Below are 14,756 nucleotides of genomic sequence, written 5' to 3'. Positions count from 1 at the left end.
ACCTTGAATTTGACAAAGAAGTCTCTCTCATTCAAGGTGAGGATAAGAGCCTGACTCAGGAACAGCAGAATAGAAAACAAAAATTATGATATTACAATGGGCTTTAAACACCCTAGATCACCTTTGCCTAGACTTTTCATTTCCTGGGGAAAAAAGTCAATCTTGTATAGGCTACCATTTTAGGGTCTCTGCACTATCATCCCAATATAATTAATCCTAAATGACATTAATTCAATTAATCCTAAATGATATAATACAATTAATCTTAAATGATACAGAGCCCCAGGTACTTCCAAGATGAATCAGAATATTTGCAGAAATGAAAGCAATAAGGGCATAGTGAAAGAGGGTCCAACCTGGTGGCTTTCAATTCTTCGATATGGATGCGACCACTAGATCTGACGCGTTCTACACAGCTGGCTCACCTTGGGCAAGCTTCTTATCCTGGCAGTCCTCAGCTTTCCCATGGGGACTCCAAGAGAATCTACCTCCCACAAAGAATGCAAGGACTGCACTAAATTATTGCCCTAACACACTTAGTGCCCAGTGTACAGGATGTACTCAAAGAAAAATGCCATTAGGAGTAGGACCCAGTATAAGTCCAAAAGACAGAAAATGGCCTGTGAAATGTTTGCTTTGAGACCTTCAGGCAAAAGATCAAACAGCTCTGAAGAACTGGGAGGAAATGTAATTAAATAAGTGAAGTCAGAAGGGGGCAGATGGCACATGCATACTTATAAGAACCACTCCTGGAAAGCATTACACTCGCTGGGGACATCAGTTCGAGTGAGGGGGGAAAAAGCAGAGCATTAAACCAAGCACATGGAGAACGAAATCCCTTCATTCACCTCTCCTTCTCGAACTCACTTGTGCAGAGGATAGTCACTGGGAGCTTTTCATGGTCAGGCACCCCCATTTCTGCACTAAGGATGATGGAATTAATATGTACATATGCACACGTACACACACACACGCAGAGGCCGTCTGCTCTTTCAGAGTTGACTGACTGTAGTGCTGTCCAACAGAATTTTGTGCCTGGATGGAAACAATTACATCGCACTGTCCTACCCGGCAGCCACACGTGGTTACAGACCACTTGAAACATGGCTATTGTGTTGGAGGGATTGAGGGTCTTTTCATTCTTTTAAATTTTCATCAATTTATATTTCATTTTAAATCGACCCATGTGGCTAATGGGCACCACAGTGGATAGCACAGGCACAGGGAGAGCTTGGAGACTAGCAATTCTCAATGGGAAAGAAGAAAAGCAAGGAAAATTGAAGACTCCAGAGGGACAGAATGTAGGACCCATCCCAATACCCTTCTGTATACTAAACTTTCGGTATCTATTATACAGCTCACATGTTCAGCTTTTCCATGCCTACCTCCTCCATCCAATCATTAAAAAAAAAAAAAAAAAACTATCCCAGGTGACAGAAATTAAAATCAAATGGCAGGTGGTGACAAACACTTAAAGTCGTATCCAATAAAGTATCTACAAGAGCACTAAGTGAATGAACTCCGATGCCCAATCCAATTCAGTCCAAACTGCACGCTGCCTGATGCTGTTTTCCTTCCACATATCCCAACATGCAGAATGACAAGATCACCTTCACATCATGTAATAGAAATGCTGCAGCACTACAGAAAACAATGAGTCTAAGAGAACACACCAAGCTTTGCTCCTATTTATTCTGACATATTTCGGATGAATAAGGGAGGATATCATGAGCTAAACCTTCATGTCAACAATCGTTTTTTAAGTGATCAGCTTATTTGGGGTGATGGTTGAAGTCTGTGGACTTTATTCTGATTGGTTCATGGTGAGGTAACGAGGTGATGTTTCAGGAATCTTAATCATCAATATTCTGGTTCCAACCAGTCTGGGTTATCAGCATGTAGTCAGCACCCTCCACCTGGGCAGGGGTCTTAGTTTCTGTAGAACAACTCAAAGATATGCAACAGATTGTCACATATGTATATCCCTCAAGGAGGAATTAGGGTTTTGTTTTATTGCTGAATTATTGTTTAAGTTACCAGGATTTTGTTAGCTTCACTGCTTTTGTTAGTTTCTGCCTCACTTCCCTAATTAGTAACTGCTTCAATCTGCTTCTTGGAACTCTAGGAAGGCCTAGGAGAGAGGGGAGGCTCCAGAGTGCTGCTGGGTTTCACTTCCCCTTTTCTGTGATACTTCTCAATCCTGAAGGGAATAAGAAAAGGACAAGAAGGAATAGTTTTGCTCAGTTGTGTCCCACTCTTTGCAACCCTATGGACTGCAACACACCGGGTTTCCCTGTCCTGCATCAACTCCCGGAGCTTGCTCAAACTCATGTCCATCAAGTCGGTGGTGCCATCCAACTATCTTGTCTTCTGTCGTCCCCTTCTCCTCCTGCCTTCAATCTTTCCCAGCATCAGGGTCTTTTCTAATGAGTTGGCTCTTCGCATCAGGTGGCCAAAATATTGGAGCTTCAGCTTCAGCATCCATCCTTCCAATGAATATTCAGGTTTGATTTCCTTTAGGATTGACTGGTTTGAACGCCTTGCAGTTTTCAATCAGATCAGATCAGTTGCTCAGTCATGTCCGACTCTTTGCAACCCCATGAATCGCAGCACGCCAGGCCTCCCTGTCCATCACCAACTCCCGGAATTCACTCAGACTCACGTCCATCGAGTCAGTGATGCCATCCAGCCATCTCATCCTCTGTCGTCCCCTTCTCCTCCTGCCCCCAATCCCTCCCAGCATCAGAGTCTTTTCCAATGAGTCAACTCTTTGCATGAGGTGGCCAAAGTACTGGAGTTTCAGCTTTAGCATCATTCCTGCCAAAGAAATCCCAGGGCTGATCTCCTTCAGAATGGACTGGTTGGATCTCCTTGCAGTCCAAGGGACTCTCAAGAGTCTTCTCCAACACCACAGTTCAATAGAGAGAGGTTAATCATCAACTTGGCAAGGAAACATGATTTTGACTGCAGTCAGCACACGAAGGAACAGGATCTTCTCTTCTCTGGGAGGCTTGATACATGCTCAAGTTTATAGGATGCCAAATGGAAGTGGACCTCAAACTGCACCAGACTTCCTTTTTTCTTAATTGAGTAACATATGAAAAACTGTCAACCAGTCTCCTCAAAATGCAGGAACCGTATGAAAGCCAATATAACCTAACTGCCCTATTCACTTGACAGGAATCAGCCAGTTCAAACAGAGGTAATGGTGCTTAGCGGGATTCATGGCCACCGCACACACACACAAGCACACCTGGCAGAAAGGCAGACCTTATTTCTCCATAGGAGCTGGCCTTTTTCCTAGGGGCAGCTGCTAGAGTCATGGTCAGAGGTATTCAGAACAGGAAACAGAACTGGTCTTTATGAGGACTGGCAAGTGGTTTTCTGGAGGGAGGAAACATACGAGGCCTGCCCAAAGTCTGAGACTGTTGTAGATTTTACAAACCAGCAAAACACAAAAGTGAAGCCAAGTCATCTATGATTTCAGCTATGTCCTACTTTTCACATTTTAACAACATTAAAATTGATGAAAACTGTGTAATTATCACCCAGGAATCATTGAAAATTAGAGTGCTTTCATGGCTATTCTGTAAATTTACACAGGTTAAGCCTCGCATTACTCGGGCCAGAGCAGAGATCTTGGAACCCAACTGACGGAGGTCGAGTTTCCTGCCAGAGCACACAGTTCGGAGTTCAGCATCTCTGATCTTCTTCCCCTCAGGGATATGCTACAAGGAGCTGATCAGCAAGGCTGTGATTTTTTTGGCTCTTCTGCCCAGTATTCCCCTAAAGGAAGAACCTGAAGGAAAGCAGAATTTGCCACCCCAAAATATGTCATGTCTCTCAGACAAAAACACTGTTTTAGGGCTGATCATTTTTAAGAAACAGACAGGGTGAAGCTTTGAAAAGTGAGTAGGAGTTACCTTTTCTAAGAGACATTTACTTGATAAGAGAAATTTCCATTTGTAAGGGTATCTTCCTGTCTGTCCCAGGAAGAGGAACATGAATAAGAAATTCTTATCAACAGAGAATAAAGGATTTAAAGCTGCATATTAACCATACTCTGGTTGACTGTGGTTTTCTAGGAATCTCCCGTAACTGACTAGCCCCTATTTCATCCCTAACATCTTCTTTTGTCTTTTACTGGAGATGGCATTTAAGATATGGTTTGGGTTATTTCAGGGAATTTTATTCAGTTTTCCTAGGTATATTTCCTGTATACAAGAGGTAAAGATGTTATTAAATCTCTATTTGTTTTCCTCCTGTGAATCTTTCATTTATTACTAAGAGGGTGGTGGGGGTTGTGTCTCAGCTAAAACCAACAGGGTAAAGATAATATTACTTTCCCTTCCCTAAAAAGCTAAAAATGTGCACACCTGAGATGCTGCCTTTCTTGAAATCCTGAAAAGTGCTATGCCCTAGGAAGCTGGTTAGATGGTGCTATAGTCTGTCAGACTATATATGGGACAGTCACAGGTGGGTCCTGCTTTACCTGTATTTCATCCTTTCTGGAGGGAAACCCTGAAAACATCCCTTAGGCATTTAAAAGGATACACGACCGGGAAGAGGGAAGGAATGCATTGACCAAGCGATATAACATTTACACTATTAAGTAAAGATTCATAAAAACCTAGTGTTTTCAACAGTATTAACTGCAAAATTATAATAATAAGTATAATACCTTAATAATGGTATAATCTTAAACGTTATCATTGCATTGAACAAAAATTCACGACAAAATGAAGCTTCCAGATGACTTCAGAAGTCTCTGCTCCACATTGACATAACATGAAGGGATGTTTCTAAAACAGCGTGATTAGCAAAAAGAAAGTTCCATGCCTAATACTCACAACACAAGCCAGTTGTTGTGGAGACAATACATCAGTGGTTCCGTGAACTCTACAAATTTTTAACCTTGTGGATTTGTGACTCTGTTTGGATGGGAAATGCTATTTATAAATTTGAAAAGATGAGAAGCAAGATTTCAAAATTCTAATAAGAGATCACTAAATCATTGCTTTTTCCCAGGAGGAACTTAAAATTCTTTTAACTCCATTCTACTCCTTACCTCTTCATGTGCTACAATTCTGACTTTCTCCCTCTTTTGGGAAGAAGTAAGGGGTCATGGGTAGCATTATGACCCTAAAAGTTTGCTTTGTAAAAACACTGAGAAAGTTGAAAATAAATGTTTAATGACTCACTCAAAAAAAAAAAAACCCCACCGAGGACCTGTATTTCTCATTTCTGCAAGAAACTCCACCTGTGTGATTACATGAGGTAAAACAACACTGCAATATTCAAGAATTATTTTAGAAAAATACATACTCTCCAACTACATGTAATTGCAATAGCAATAAAACAAATTGCATTTTATCACTGATTTCATTAGTAATTCAAAGTTAACTCATCTTCACTCCTGAATGAGCTAACACCAAGTTCCTCTGTATCAACTATAAATACAAGCAGAATCTTCAAACTTAAAGAGCAAGAAATTCTTACCATGGGCAGGAAAGGAGGAGAAGGGAACAATTAATGATGGTATGCTGCCCACAAGAATGCAGACCCCAGACCAGTTGGACCTGAAGGTTAATGATGTTGACTGCTACCTACCTCACCACCAATCCATGAAAAGAATGTCCACAAGCTGATCACGCCCTCTTTGAAGAACTGCTATAAAACTGCTCACTATCTCCCCCAAGTTGGGACACATGCTTTTGAGGGTATTAGCCAGCTGTGGCCCCCTTTATCTGACAAAACAATAAAGCTACTCTTATGCTTCACCCAAAATCCTGTCTCCAAGATTTGGTTTAGCACTGATGTACAGAGAAGCTGAGATTTCAGCACCACTACTGTGGCATGTGCTTTAAATATATGATTTTCTTTTTTCCTTATACCAGAATTGTAAACAAGCATACTAACAGAGCCATCGTCAAAAATGGACACAAACAGTGGATCAAGGATGAACCAGAGCTTCACAGATGGGCAGTGAGAGAGCTGGTGCTTCCCCTCCCTCCCTCCACACTACTCAAAATGAAACAGTTCACCTCAGATTGGGACTCGGACCCAGCCAAAACCCACTCTGGGACTTGAACACATCTGGTTGGGACTCAAACCTAGCCAAAACCCACAATCTTTCAACTGAGATCACAACACCTGGTTTCAGGACCTCAGTCCAGTCCAGTCACTCAGTCATGTCCAACTTTTGCAACCCCATGGACTGCAGCACGCTAGGCTTCCTTGTCCATTCCCGGAGCTTACTCAAACTCATGTCCATCAAGTCAGTGATGCCATCCAACCATTTCATCCTCTGTCACCCCTTCTCCTCCCGCCTTCTATCCTTCCCAGCATCACGGTGTTTTCCAGTCAGTTCTTCGCATCAGGTGGCCAAAGTACTGGAGTTTCAGCTTCAGCATCAGTCTTTCCAATGAATATTCAGGACTGATTTCTTTTAGGATGAACTAGTTTGATCTCCTTGCTGTCCAAAGGACTCTCAAGAGTCTTCTCCAACACCATAGTTCAAAAGCATCCCTTCTTCAGAGCTCAGCCTTCTTTATTGTCCAATTCTCACATCCATACATGACTACTGGAAAAACCATAGCTTTGACTAGACGGACCTTTGTCGGCAAAGTAATGTCTCTGCTTTTTAATATGCTGTCTAGGTTGGTCATAGCTTTTCTTCCAAGGGAAAATTGTCTTTTAATTTCATGGCTTCAGTCAACATCTGCAGTGATTTTGGAACCCAAGAAAATAAAGTCTCTGTTTCCATTGTTTCCCCATCTATTTGCCATGAAGTGATGGGACCAAATGCCAGGATCTTCATTATTTGAATGTTGAGTTTTAAGCCAACTTTTTCACTCTGCTCTTTCACTTTAATCAAGAGGCTCTTTAGTTCTACTTTGCTTTCTGCCATAAGAGTGGTATCATCTGCATATATGAAGTTATTGATATTTCTCCAAGCAATCTTGATTCCAGCTTGTGCTTCATCCAGTCAAGCATTTCTAATGATGTACTCTGCATATAAGTTAAAAAAACAGGGTGACAATATACAGCCTTGATGTACTCCTTTCCCAATTTGGGAAAGACCCAGTTTCCCCCTCAGTAAAGCTTCCATAAGCCTCTTATCCTTCTCCATCAGTGGGAGGATTATTCCCACTATTTTGGGGAAGAGGTAGAGATTTCCAGGAATTGGGCCACCTCCCACTTTTGGTCCTTGATGGTCAGTCATTGAACTGTCATGGCACCTCTGAGTGTGTCATTTAGCTTTCTAATGTGTTACGATGAGTATATACTGAAGATCAAGTTCTAGTCAAAGTTGACTGCCATCTTAGACCCATCTGATTCTAATCAGCTTATGTTGCCTCCTTGGGCTATGTCATCTTTCAAAGGTTGTGCCCTGCTCCCTTCCCTCCGGTTCCAAAAAGAAAGACGTCCTTGTGGGAGGTCACAGGGATCTCTGGGTACATCTCTAACAGGACCTGTGGGGATCTGCCATGGTGATGGCATCCTCAGTCAGATGCTACAGAGAACATCCCTCTGGGATTGTGATTTGAGCTGCCCTCCACCAAGGCAGCTGGTGCCTCTGAAAGGCGTCCTCAGGAGAGAAAAGCAGGATGTGTGTACAGTAAACTCATCGTGAGTAATTTTCCCTCTTCTTCCATTTCCACCATCTCCTTTGAGAAGAGACTGCCCTTCATAGATTTCAACTGGGTTTGACATGACAAATTACGCTTTTGAGCCATTTCAAAATAACAAACAACATTCATTACCTTCCCTTGTTTTCTCATTACTTCCAAAGTAACATGCAGAATTCAAATAAGAGGGAAATGGCAACCCACTCCAGTGTTCTTGCCTGGAGAATCCCAGGGACGGGGAAGCCTGGTGGGCTGCCGTCAATGGGGTCACACAGAGTCAGACACGACTGAAGCGACTTAGCAGCAGCAGCAGCTCGTGTCTCAGTGAAGGTCTTGATTTCAGCAGTATTTCAAAGGATGTCAGCGGGTCAGCTGATGGCATACCCTGTGACCACAAGGCCAAATTTAAGAGTGACAGAAAACAAGGTCTCCTCACACTAGTTTTCAGCTTTGGGGGATGGGCAGGGGGCTAGGTAGGCTTGGCTATATGCTCTTGATGTTAATAATCCCTGTTTTCTATGATTTCTCCAAAGAGCTATATTCTTTATCAGAGATCACAAATAAAAAACCAAAGGGCTGATCATATCTCATGTAACTATTTTGTTTGCCAAAACAATATTTTGCTTTGTTCTTAAGTTTAGCTAGCAGTTTTACAGACCACGTGTGCACTCTCTCATTGAGCTACCACCCCACCAACTGACTGTCCCAGACAGGTGAGGGTCACTCTTATGTCACCTCCCTGGCCCCTAAACATTTTCTGTTGCAACCTCCATTTTATATATTCATAAGAGGAAAAGAACAAACCTCATGTCCACAAAAAGTATGCCCCCTGCAACCCCATTTATATATAAACCCCAGAAACTGGGGATGTTAATTAATATCCTCACAAAGGAAAGAGTCCAGAATAGATTATTACAAAAAATAAACATAAAGAGAGATAACGTCAAAGCGTGAACAGAAAAGAGAGAAAATTGCCTCTGACTATGGAAGTTAGAGAAAGCTTCCCAAGGACAGGCCATCTGACCTTGGTCTTGAAGATGACTGGAAGGTGGCAGAGGGGAGAGGCAGCCTGAGAGAATGAAGATCGGAATGACTCAAGGGCTGAGTCACAGGGACTGTGCCTCCACTGTCCCATCTAAAAGTGCATCAAACTTTCCCTTACTACAGAGCAACCAATAAAAACCAATAAAACTACTTACAAGGCAACTTGTCAAGATGTGAACAGGCATGTACAGTCCATGTGCGAACAACAGGGTCAGGCATTGTGAGATGGGAGATCTGGAACAACCGGTAAGGTCTCTCACACAGAGTCACACAGAGCATGCCCTGTTTCTAATGGGCAGCCCTGGGCCCCCAAGCCTGACATCTTGTTCAGCTTGGACTTCTTTCTTATCCTCACATCTCATGAGGCACTGGCCACCTCTGTGCACACCTGGTCCAAATGCTCACCTTCCCCTTCCTCCTACATTCTAGGAAGGCAGCACAGCCCAGCAAGAGTCAGTCTAGACTAAAAACTCAGATGCTAGACTAAGATCTGCCTCGTTCTGAACCCTGGTTCTTCCAGTTCTCAACAAGCCATCCCCAGGCTGAGATTTTTCTTCTGTAAAATGGGGGCAACAACAGTGACCACCTCATGCTAGTCGCTCAGTCGTGTCTGACTTGCTGTGACCCCATGGACTGCAGCCCACTAGGCTCTTGTGCCCATGGGATTCTCCAGGGAAGAATACTGGAGTGGGTTGCCATTTTCTTCTCCAAACTGCCTCACAGGGTTGGTGCTTATGAAGTAACTTAGCTCCAGTCTTACAGTGACATCTGTTCACATTTACTAACAAAAAGATGTTAGCCTTAATTATTCATGCCTTCATGCTGAGCCCTTTGCCCTCCCTGTCTTTGGGCTCCTTCTCCTCTAGATCACACTCAATCCACCACAACTAAAACAGCGATGCAGCAACGTTTGCACCTAGGCTCCACTCCCAAGCCCATGTCCAGCTTGAGGGTGCCTTGGAACTTAGTTATAACCAATGAAATGTGCACAAATATGACATGAGACCATTTATAAACTTGGCATACAAAAACTTCAGGCTGCTCTGTGCTTTTTCTTCTTCCACCAGCTTGTTGCAGATATGACATGGAAGCCACAGACTGAAGATGCAGAGTCCCCGAAATGGAAAAGACTGGGGTCCTGAATCACCACTTGAAAGAGAGCTGCATGTCAATTACAAACACTGCTTTTGGACATTATGTGAAGGAGAAATTAATTTCTATGGTGTGAAGTCACAGAGGCTCTGGAGTTAATCTGCTAAATCAGCTAATATTCCCCAACATAATCATGATGAAATGATTCTCTCCTCACTACCTACAGAATGAGATGTAACCTTCCTAGCACAGCATTCAAGGTCTCTGCCAATCCAGCCCCAAATATTCTACAAGCCCATTTCCCACCAAAAAGCCAGTGATACACCTACTACTTTCCATTAAGTACCAGGTATTGCCAGGCCTCTGTAATCCTTGATATTGTTCCTCTTAGGGTTTCTTCTATCAGAAGCCCAAATCCCTCAATACCTGACAAAATTCCAATCAGCCTTCAAGGATTAGTTCATATACAACCTCCACTGAGCCACCCATGTGGAGCTGGTGACCATGTCCTCGGGCTTCCAGAACAGATGGAACAGACTAGGTTCAATCCTTTACTACATGAAGCTGCCTTATAATACTATAGAGTGAACAGCCTCTAAATCATCACATATACTGGGTGTACTTGAAGGAAGAGGCTAAGAGCTTCCCAACTTCATGTTCTCAACCCTTAACATACTCTTTGGCAGGAGCAGGGCCCTGGTAAATGTTACACAAGTAGATTCATAGAGGCACAAAGGAAAAGGGGCATAGTCCAGTTACCAAACGAGGCCACTTCGTTGTGCAGTTCCTTGGCAGGTCTATTACCTTTGTCTACAGTCCAGTCTGAGCTTTGGAAACTTGGACCACTGAGTATCAGAAGCCAGATAAGGATGTTGGTAAATACATGCAAATTCATTCCACTGCCAGACCAAGAGCTCAAAGCTCTAATCCATCCATAAAAAATGAACACAATGGATGAAAAATCAGAATAATCTAAATGCCACCACATACATCAATAAAGCTGGGAAAAAAAAAAAAGCCCAACAATGTTATATAATCTATGCTGCTGCTGCTGCTAAGTCACTTCAGTCATGTCTGACTCTGTGCAACCCCATAGACAGCAGCCCACCAGGCTCCCCCATCCCTGGGATTCTCCAGGCAAGAACACTGGAGTGGGTTGCCATTTCCTTCCCCAATGCATGAAAGTGAAAAGTGAAAGTGAAGTCGCTCAGTCGTATCCAACTCCTAGCTACCCCATGGACTGCAGCCCACCAGGCCCCTCCATCCATGGGATTTTCCAGGCAGGAGTACTGGAGTGGGTTGCCAATGCCTTCTCCGATATAATCTATGACATATCCATAAATGGAATTATTACACAGCTATAAAAATAGATGCAGACCTCAGATGGCAACTGCAGTGACAGTTCCTTGGGGATTGGGTCCTCTCTGCTAAACGCCCACCAAGTAACTTTCCTTCAGAGTTCCTTCACATTCATTGCTACAATTATTTGACTATTATCTGTCTCTCCCAATGATATTGAATGGTGGTGGAAAGCATGTTCTTTTGTGTAATTTTTAAAAGTTAGTGAATAAATAAATACATAAATGAATATTCAACAGAATACTGACATGAAAAAATAATATACTTCTAAATTTTAAAATTTAGGTTACAGAAGAGCATATTCAACATAGTCCTGTTTTGCAAAAGAAAAATTTTACATCCGCCTGACCACACACACACACACACACAGTAAGGAACCTATGGAAGATCTTTAACCAAAATGTCAATAATGGGCTTTTCTACCCAAGATGAAAACGTCTGTAGGGCGTTTATAATCCTGATCAGAAGATTCCAGGCCCTTTCTCTTTCTTTTTCCTGGTCCAGTCCAATCGAGTTTCCTCCTGAGCAATGGATGGAATGGACCACTTCTGTGAGCAGGTGGAAGAGGTGGCTTGCTTCCCTGCTTTGCTTGCCAACTGAGAAAACAGCAGCTGTGATGAGCAAGTGTGGATGGTCCAGGCCATCCATCAGCCACGGCACCACAACAGGGCCCAGGGCACAAGCTGAGCAGTGAGACCACCGGGCCTGCTACTGTGTTGCCAGCTGCACATCAAACTGGAAAAAACAGCACTTTGCATTTTCAGTTTCCCAGGTTGAGCAGCCTCACTATGGACCCTGGACGAGTTACAGAAGGAGGGAAGCACTGGTGCCCTTTCCCTGCTACCTGCCTCCAGGCTGTGGTGCAGACCCAGGTAGCTTTTCGAGGTGATTCACTGGAAATACTGAACTAATAGGACAGTTCTGCCTAGTCACTGTTCTGCTCTTCAGTCTCAAGCCTCAGTCACAACATGGAGATTTCATGAGGCTGCATAATAAGGGAAATGAAGATTTTTGTAGGGAAAGCTGGCAGGGATAAAGGAATATATGTAAATATCTACCATTATCATAAGGATATACAAAAGCAGCTCTGCCCTTCAACACTTTAGATAAGGACATCTATAGTACTGCTACACACACACATATGTACATATGCACACACACACATATATACATGCTCATCCATGCCTATACATACAATACATGCACGCATACTCACATACATATACTATGTATGTGGAAGGTATACATATGATAATGTTCTAATTAAAAAATCAGAAGTAGGGGAAACTAAGACAGCATAGACTGATATTCTTCACGCTTTGATGGTACAATTTGTTTCTGGAAATTTGTCAAACAAATAATCTAGGGAAACTTCCCTGTTAGTCCACTAGTTAAGATTTCATGCTTCCAAGGCAGTGGCCAAGGTTCAATCCCTGGTCGGGGAACTAAGATCCCTGAATGCTGTGTGGTGCAGCCAAAAAAAAATCTAGGATGTGTGCCAAAATGCAAATATGCAAATATCCAAAGCAGTAACTTTAGTACATCGAAACAAGGATCACTTTGCATACTTTAAAAATCACAGGTACATCTGCTGACAGGGAATGATGTTCATGATGTATTATTACATGAAAAACAAACTTCAAAATACTGTAATTGTTTTCAAAATATTACATATATTGATTCAAATTTTGTTAACATAAACACATAACATATATATAAACTAAACATTTATATTATTCTATTAAAATATAAATATTACATAGGATATAAAACTATATGAGTCATATATAAACTGAAGTTATACTACACATGAATAGCACAGATATGCTTGGGAGGGATTGTTGATATTGACCCTCTTTATGTTTTTCTCCCGTATTTTCTTTAAAAATGAGATATGCAGGTTTTTTTAAAAGGTGGGAACAAAGAAAACTCTAAAGCAAAAAGGAAGACTACCTAAACAAGGGTTCAGCAAAGCCAGTTGAGAAAGAATGAAACCGAGCAGGACCCTGGGGGTTTCCTGGGCATGGAAACCTTGAGCCAGGATCCTGCTTCCTCTTCAAGGGATACACAGAACAGTATCTTTGAATTCTTCTACAGGACTAGAACCCCCAACAAATGGAAGATGCTAACTACTTGATGAAGCATTCTTCATTCCAGAGAAGAAGGCCACAGTCTGATAACGTGAAAAACCACAGAGGCTGATCAGGAGGCCACCTGAAACCAGATTAAAGGAGTGCAGGCCCTTCACATACCTTAATCCCTATCAGCAACTCCCCTTGAACCACTGCTATAAAACTCCTCACCCAATCCTCCTGGGTTGGGACACACAGTTTTGAGGGCATTAGCCCACTATATCCCGGTCTGACTGGCAAAGCACTAAAGCTATTCTTTTCTACTTCACCCAACACTCTGTCCCTGAAAATCAATCCTGCAACAGTGCACAGAAGTCAGGTTTCAGCATCGAGGCCAGGTTATGACAGAATAACCTATGTAATATGTGCTCTAGAACTAAAGAGAGGCAGTGTCTCAGTTATATGCATATAGAGGCAAGATAGCGTTTCTACCGTGGGCACTGCCTCCTACACCTTTCCTCTGTCCCCCTTCCCTTCTCCTTCCCAAGGCATCTGAACTTCACTTCTTTCTAAGGCTGACCATTTTCCGCAACTGAGGTGCTGCCATATTAATCAAATAAACTTGAATAACAGCATAACTCAGGGTTGCTCACCAAGTGTGGAGGAGGTCAGGTAGTCAGCACAGGGAAGAGGGTGAGAGATTATGGAGCAGTGAGGACTACAGCCAGCCAACAGGATGAGCAGCCACACAATTGCTGCCGGCCGTCACTGAGCAGGATGCAAGCCCATCCACGTCCATCCATCTGCAGGTCTTTTTAAGGAGAAGCTGAAAACACAGACATCTGGGAAATCTGATATTTTAAGTGTCCATTCTCCAGCACAGTTTTCTCATCTGTAAATTGGACATAACAACAGTATCTCCCCCAAGGCTTTTGTGACATATAAATGACTTTAGACCTAGAAGTGCTTTGTGTGAATCAGCCCTTACCTGGCCCAAAATAAACACCCAGTGTTTATCATCATCCAACCATCATCCACCCACGCTCCCATGGTCACCCCAAAGAACCACTATGTCAGAAGCCCCCTGAGAGCAGGGCCTGTGCCTCCACTAGTTTTGGTTACACAACCCCTAGTGCAGTGTCTGACACACTGATGGCAACAATGCTTTCTGAATACATGAAGCAGTCCTAGAATATTTCCCCAAGAGCTAAGGTCCAGAATTCCTTTCTGTATCACTAACTGAGAACCCACCTCATCTTAAAGGATGTGAATGGGCTGCACAGAAAACAGCTACCACGTAAAGCTAACCTCAGCCAGGGGAGGACTGGGAACAGATGGTGGTCCCAGGGGTGACTCCTTGTAACTGCTGATCTATCAAGACTCCACAAGTCACTTCTCTCTGTCCTGTCATTTGTTTACGAGTCTACCTGCTGAGAAAAATCCCCGTGAGTTCTTTTGGTCCATATGCTGTTCTGAAAAGTTGGCCCCGTGTTAGGAAGCAGAAGTGAGAAGTGCCAGGGCCTCCCTACTCTGGGCTTCTCACCTGGCCTAGACAAGG

General features: G+C 43.0%; 1 protein-coding gene across 39 annotated transcripts in view; it reads right to left on the bottom strand.

The window, feature by feature from the left end:
- Positions 1–14,756, bottom strand: part of MAGI1 (membrane associated guanylate kinase, WW and PDZ domain containing 1) — a 645,902-nt gene that overhangs the window by 460,690 nt on the left and 170,456 nt on the right. For 2 of the 39 annotated variants that reach the window (XM_086366997.1, XM_086367009.1), the window contains exon 1: positions 13,852–14,024. The exons of the other annotated variants lie outside the window; for them this stretch is intronic. The gene's annotated coding sequence lies outside the window, so the exon portion shown is untranslated. Of the gene's footprint in view, positions 1–13,851; positions 14,025–14,756 lie in introns of those variants that run through there. 39 annotated transcript variants of the gene reach the window in all.

This window comes from Bos grunniens, chromosome 22 (genome assembly GCF_055505025.1).
Source record: "Bos grunniens cultivar Pamir isolate PY7600 chromosome 22, Bosgru_T2T1.0, whole genome shotgun sequence".
Lineage (NCBI taxonomy): Eukaryota > Metazoa > Chordata > Mammalia > Artiodactyla > Bovidae > Bos > Bos grunniens.
Note: the sequence above shows the minus strand (reverse complement) of the source record. Positions and strands in the feature narration are given on the sequence as shown.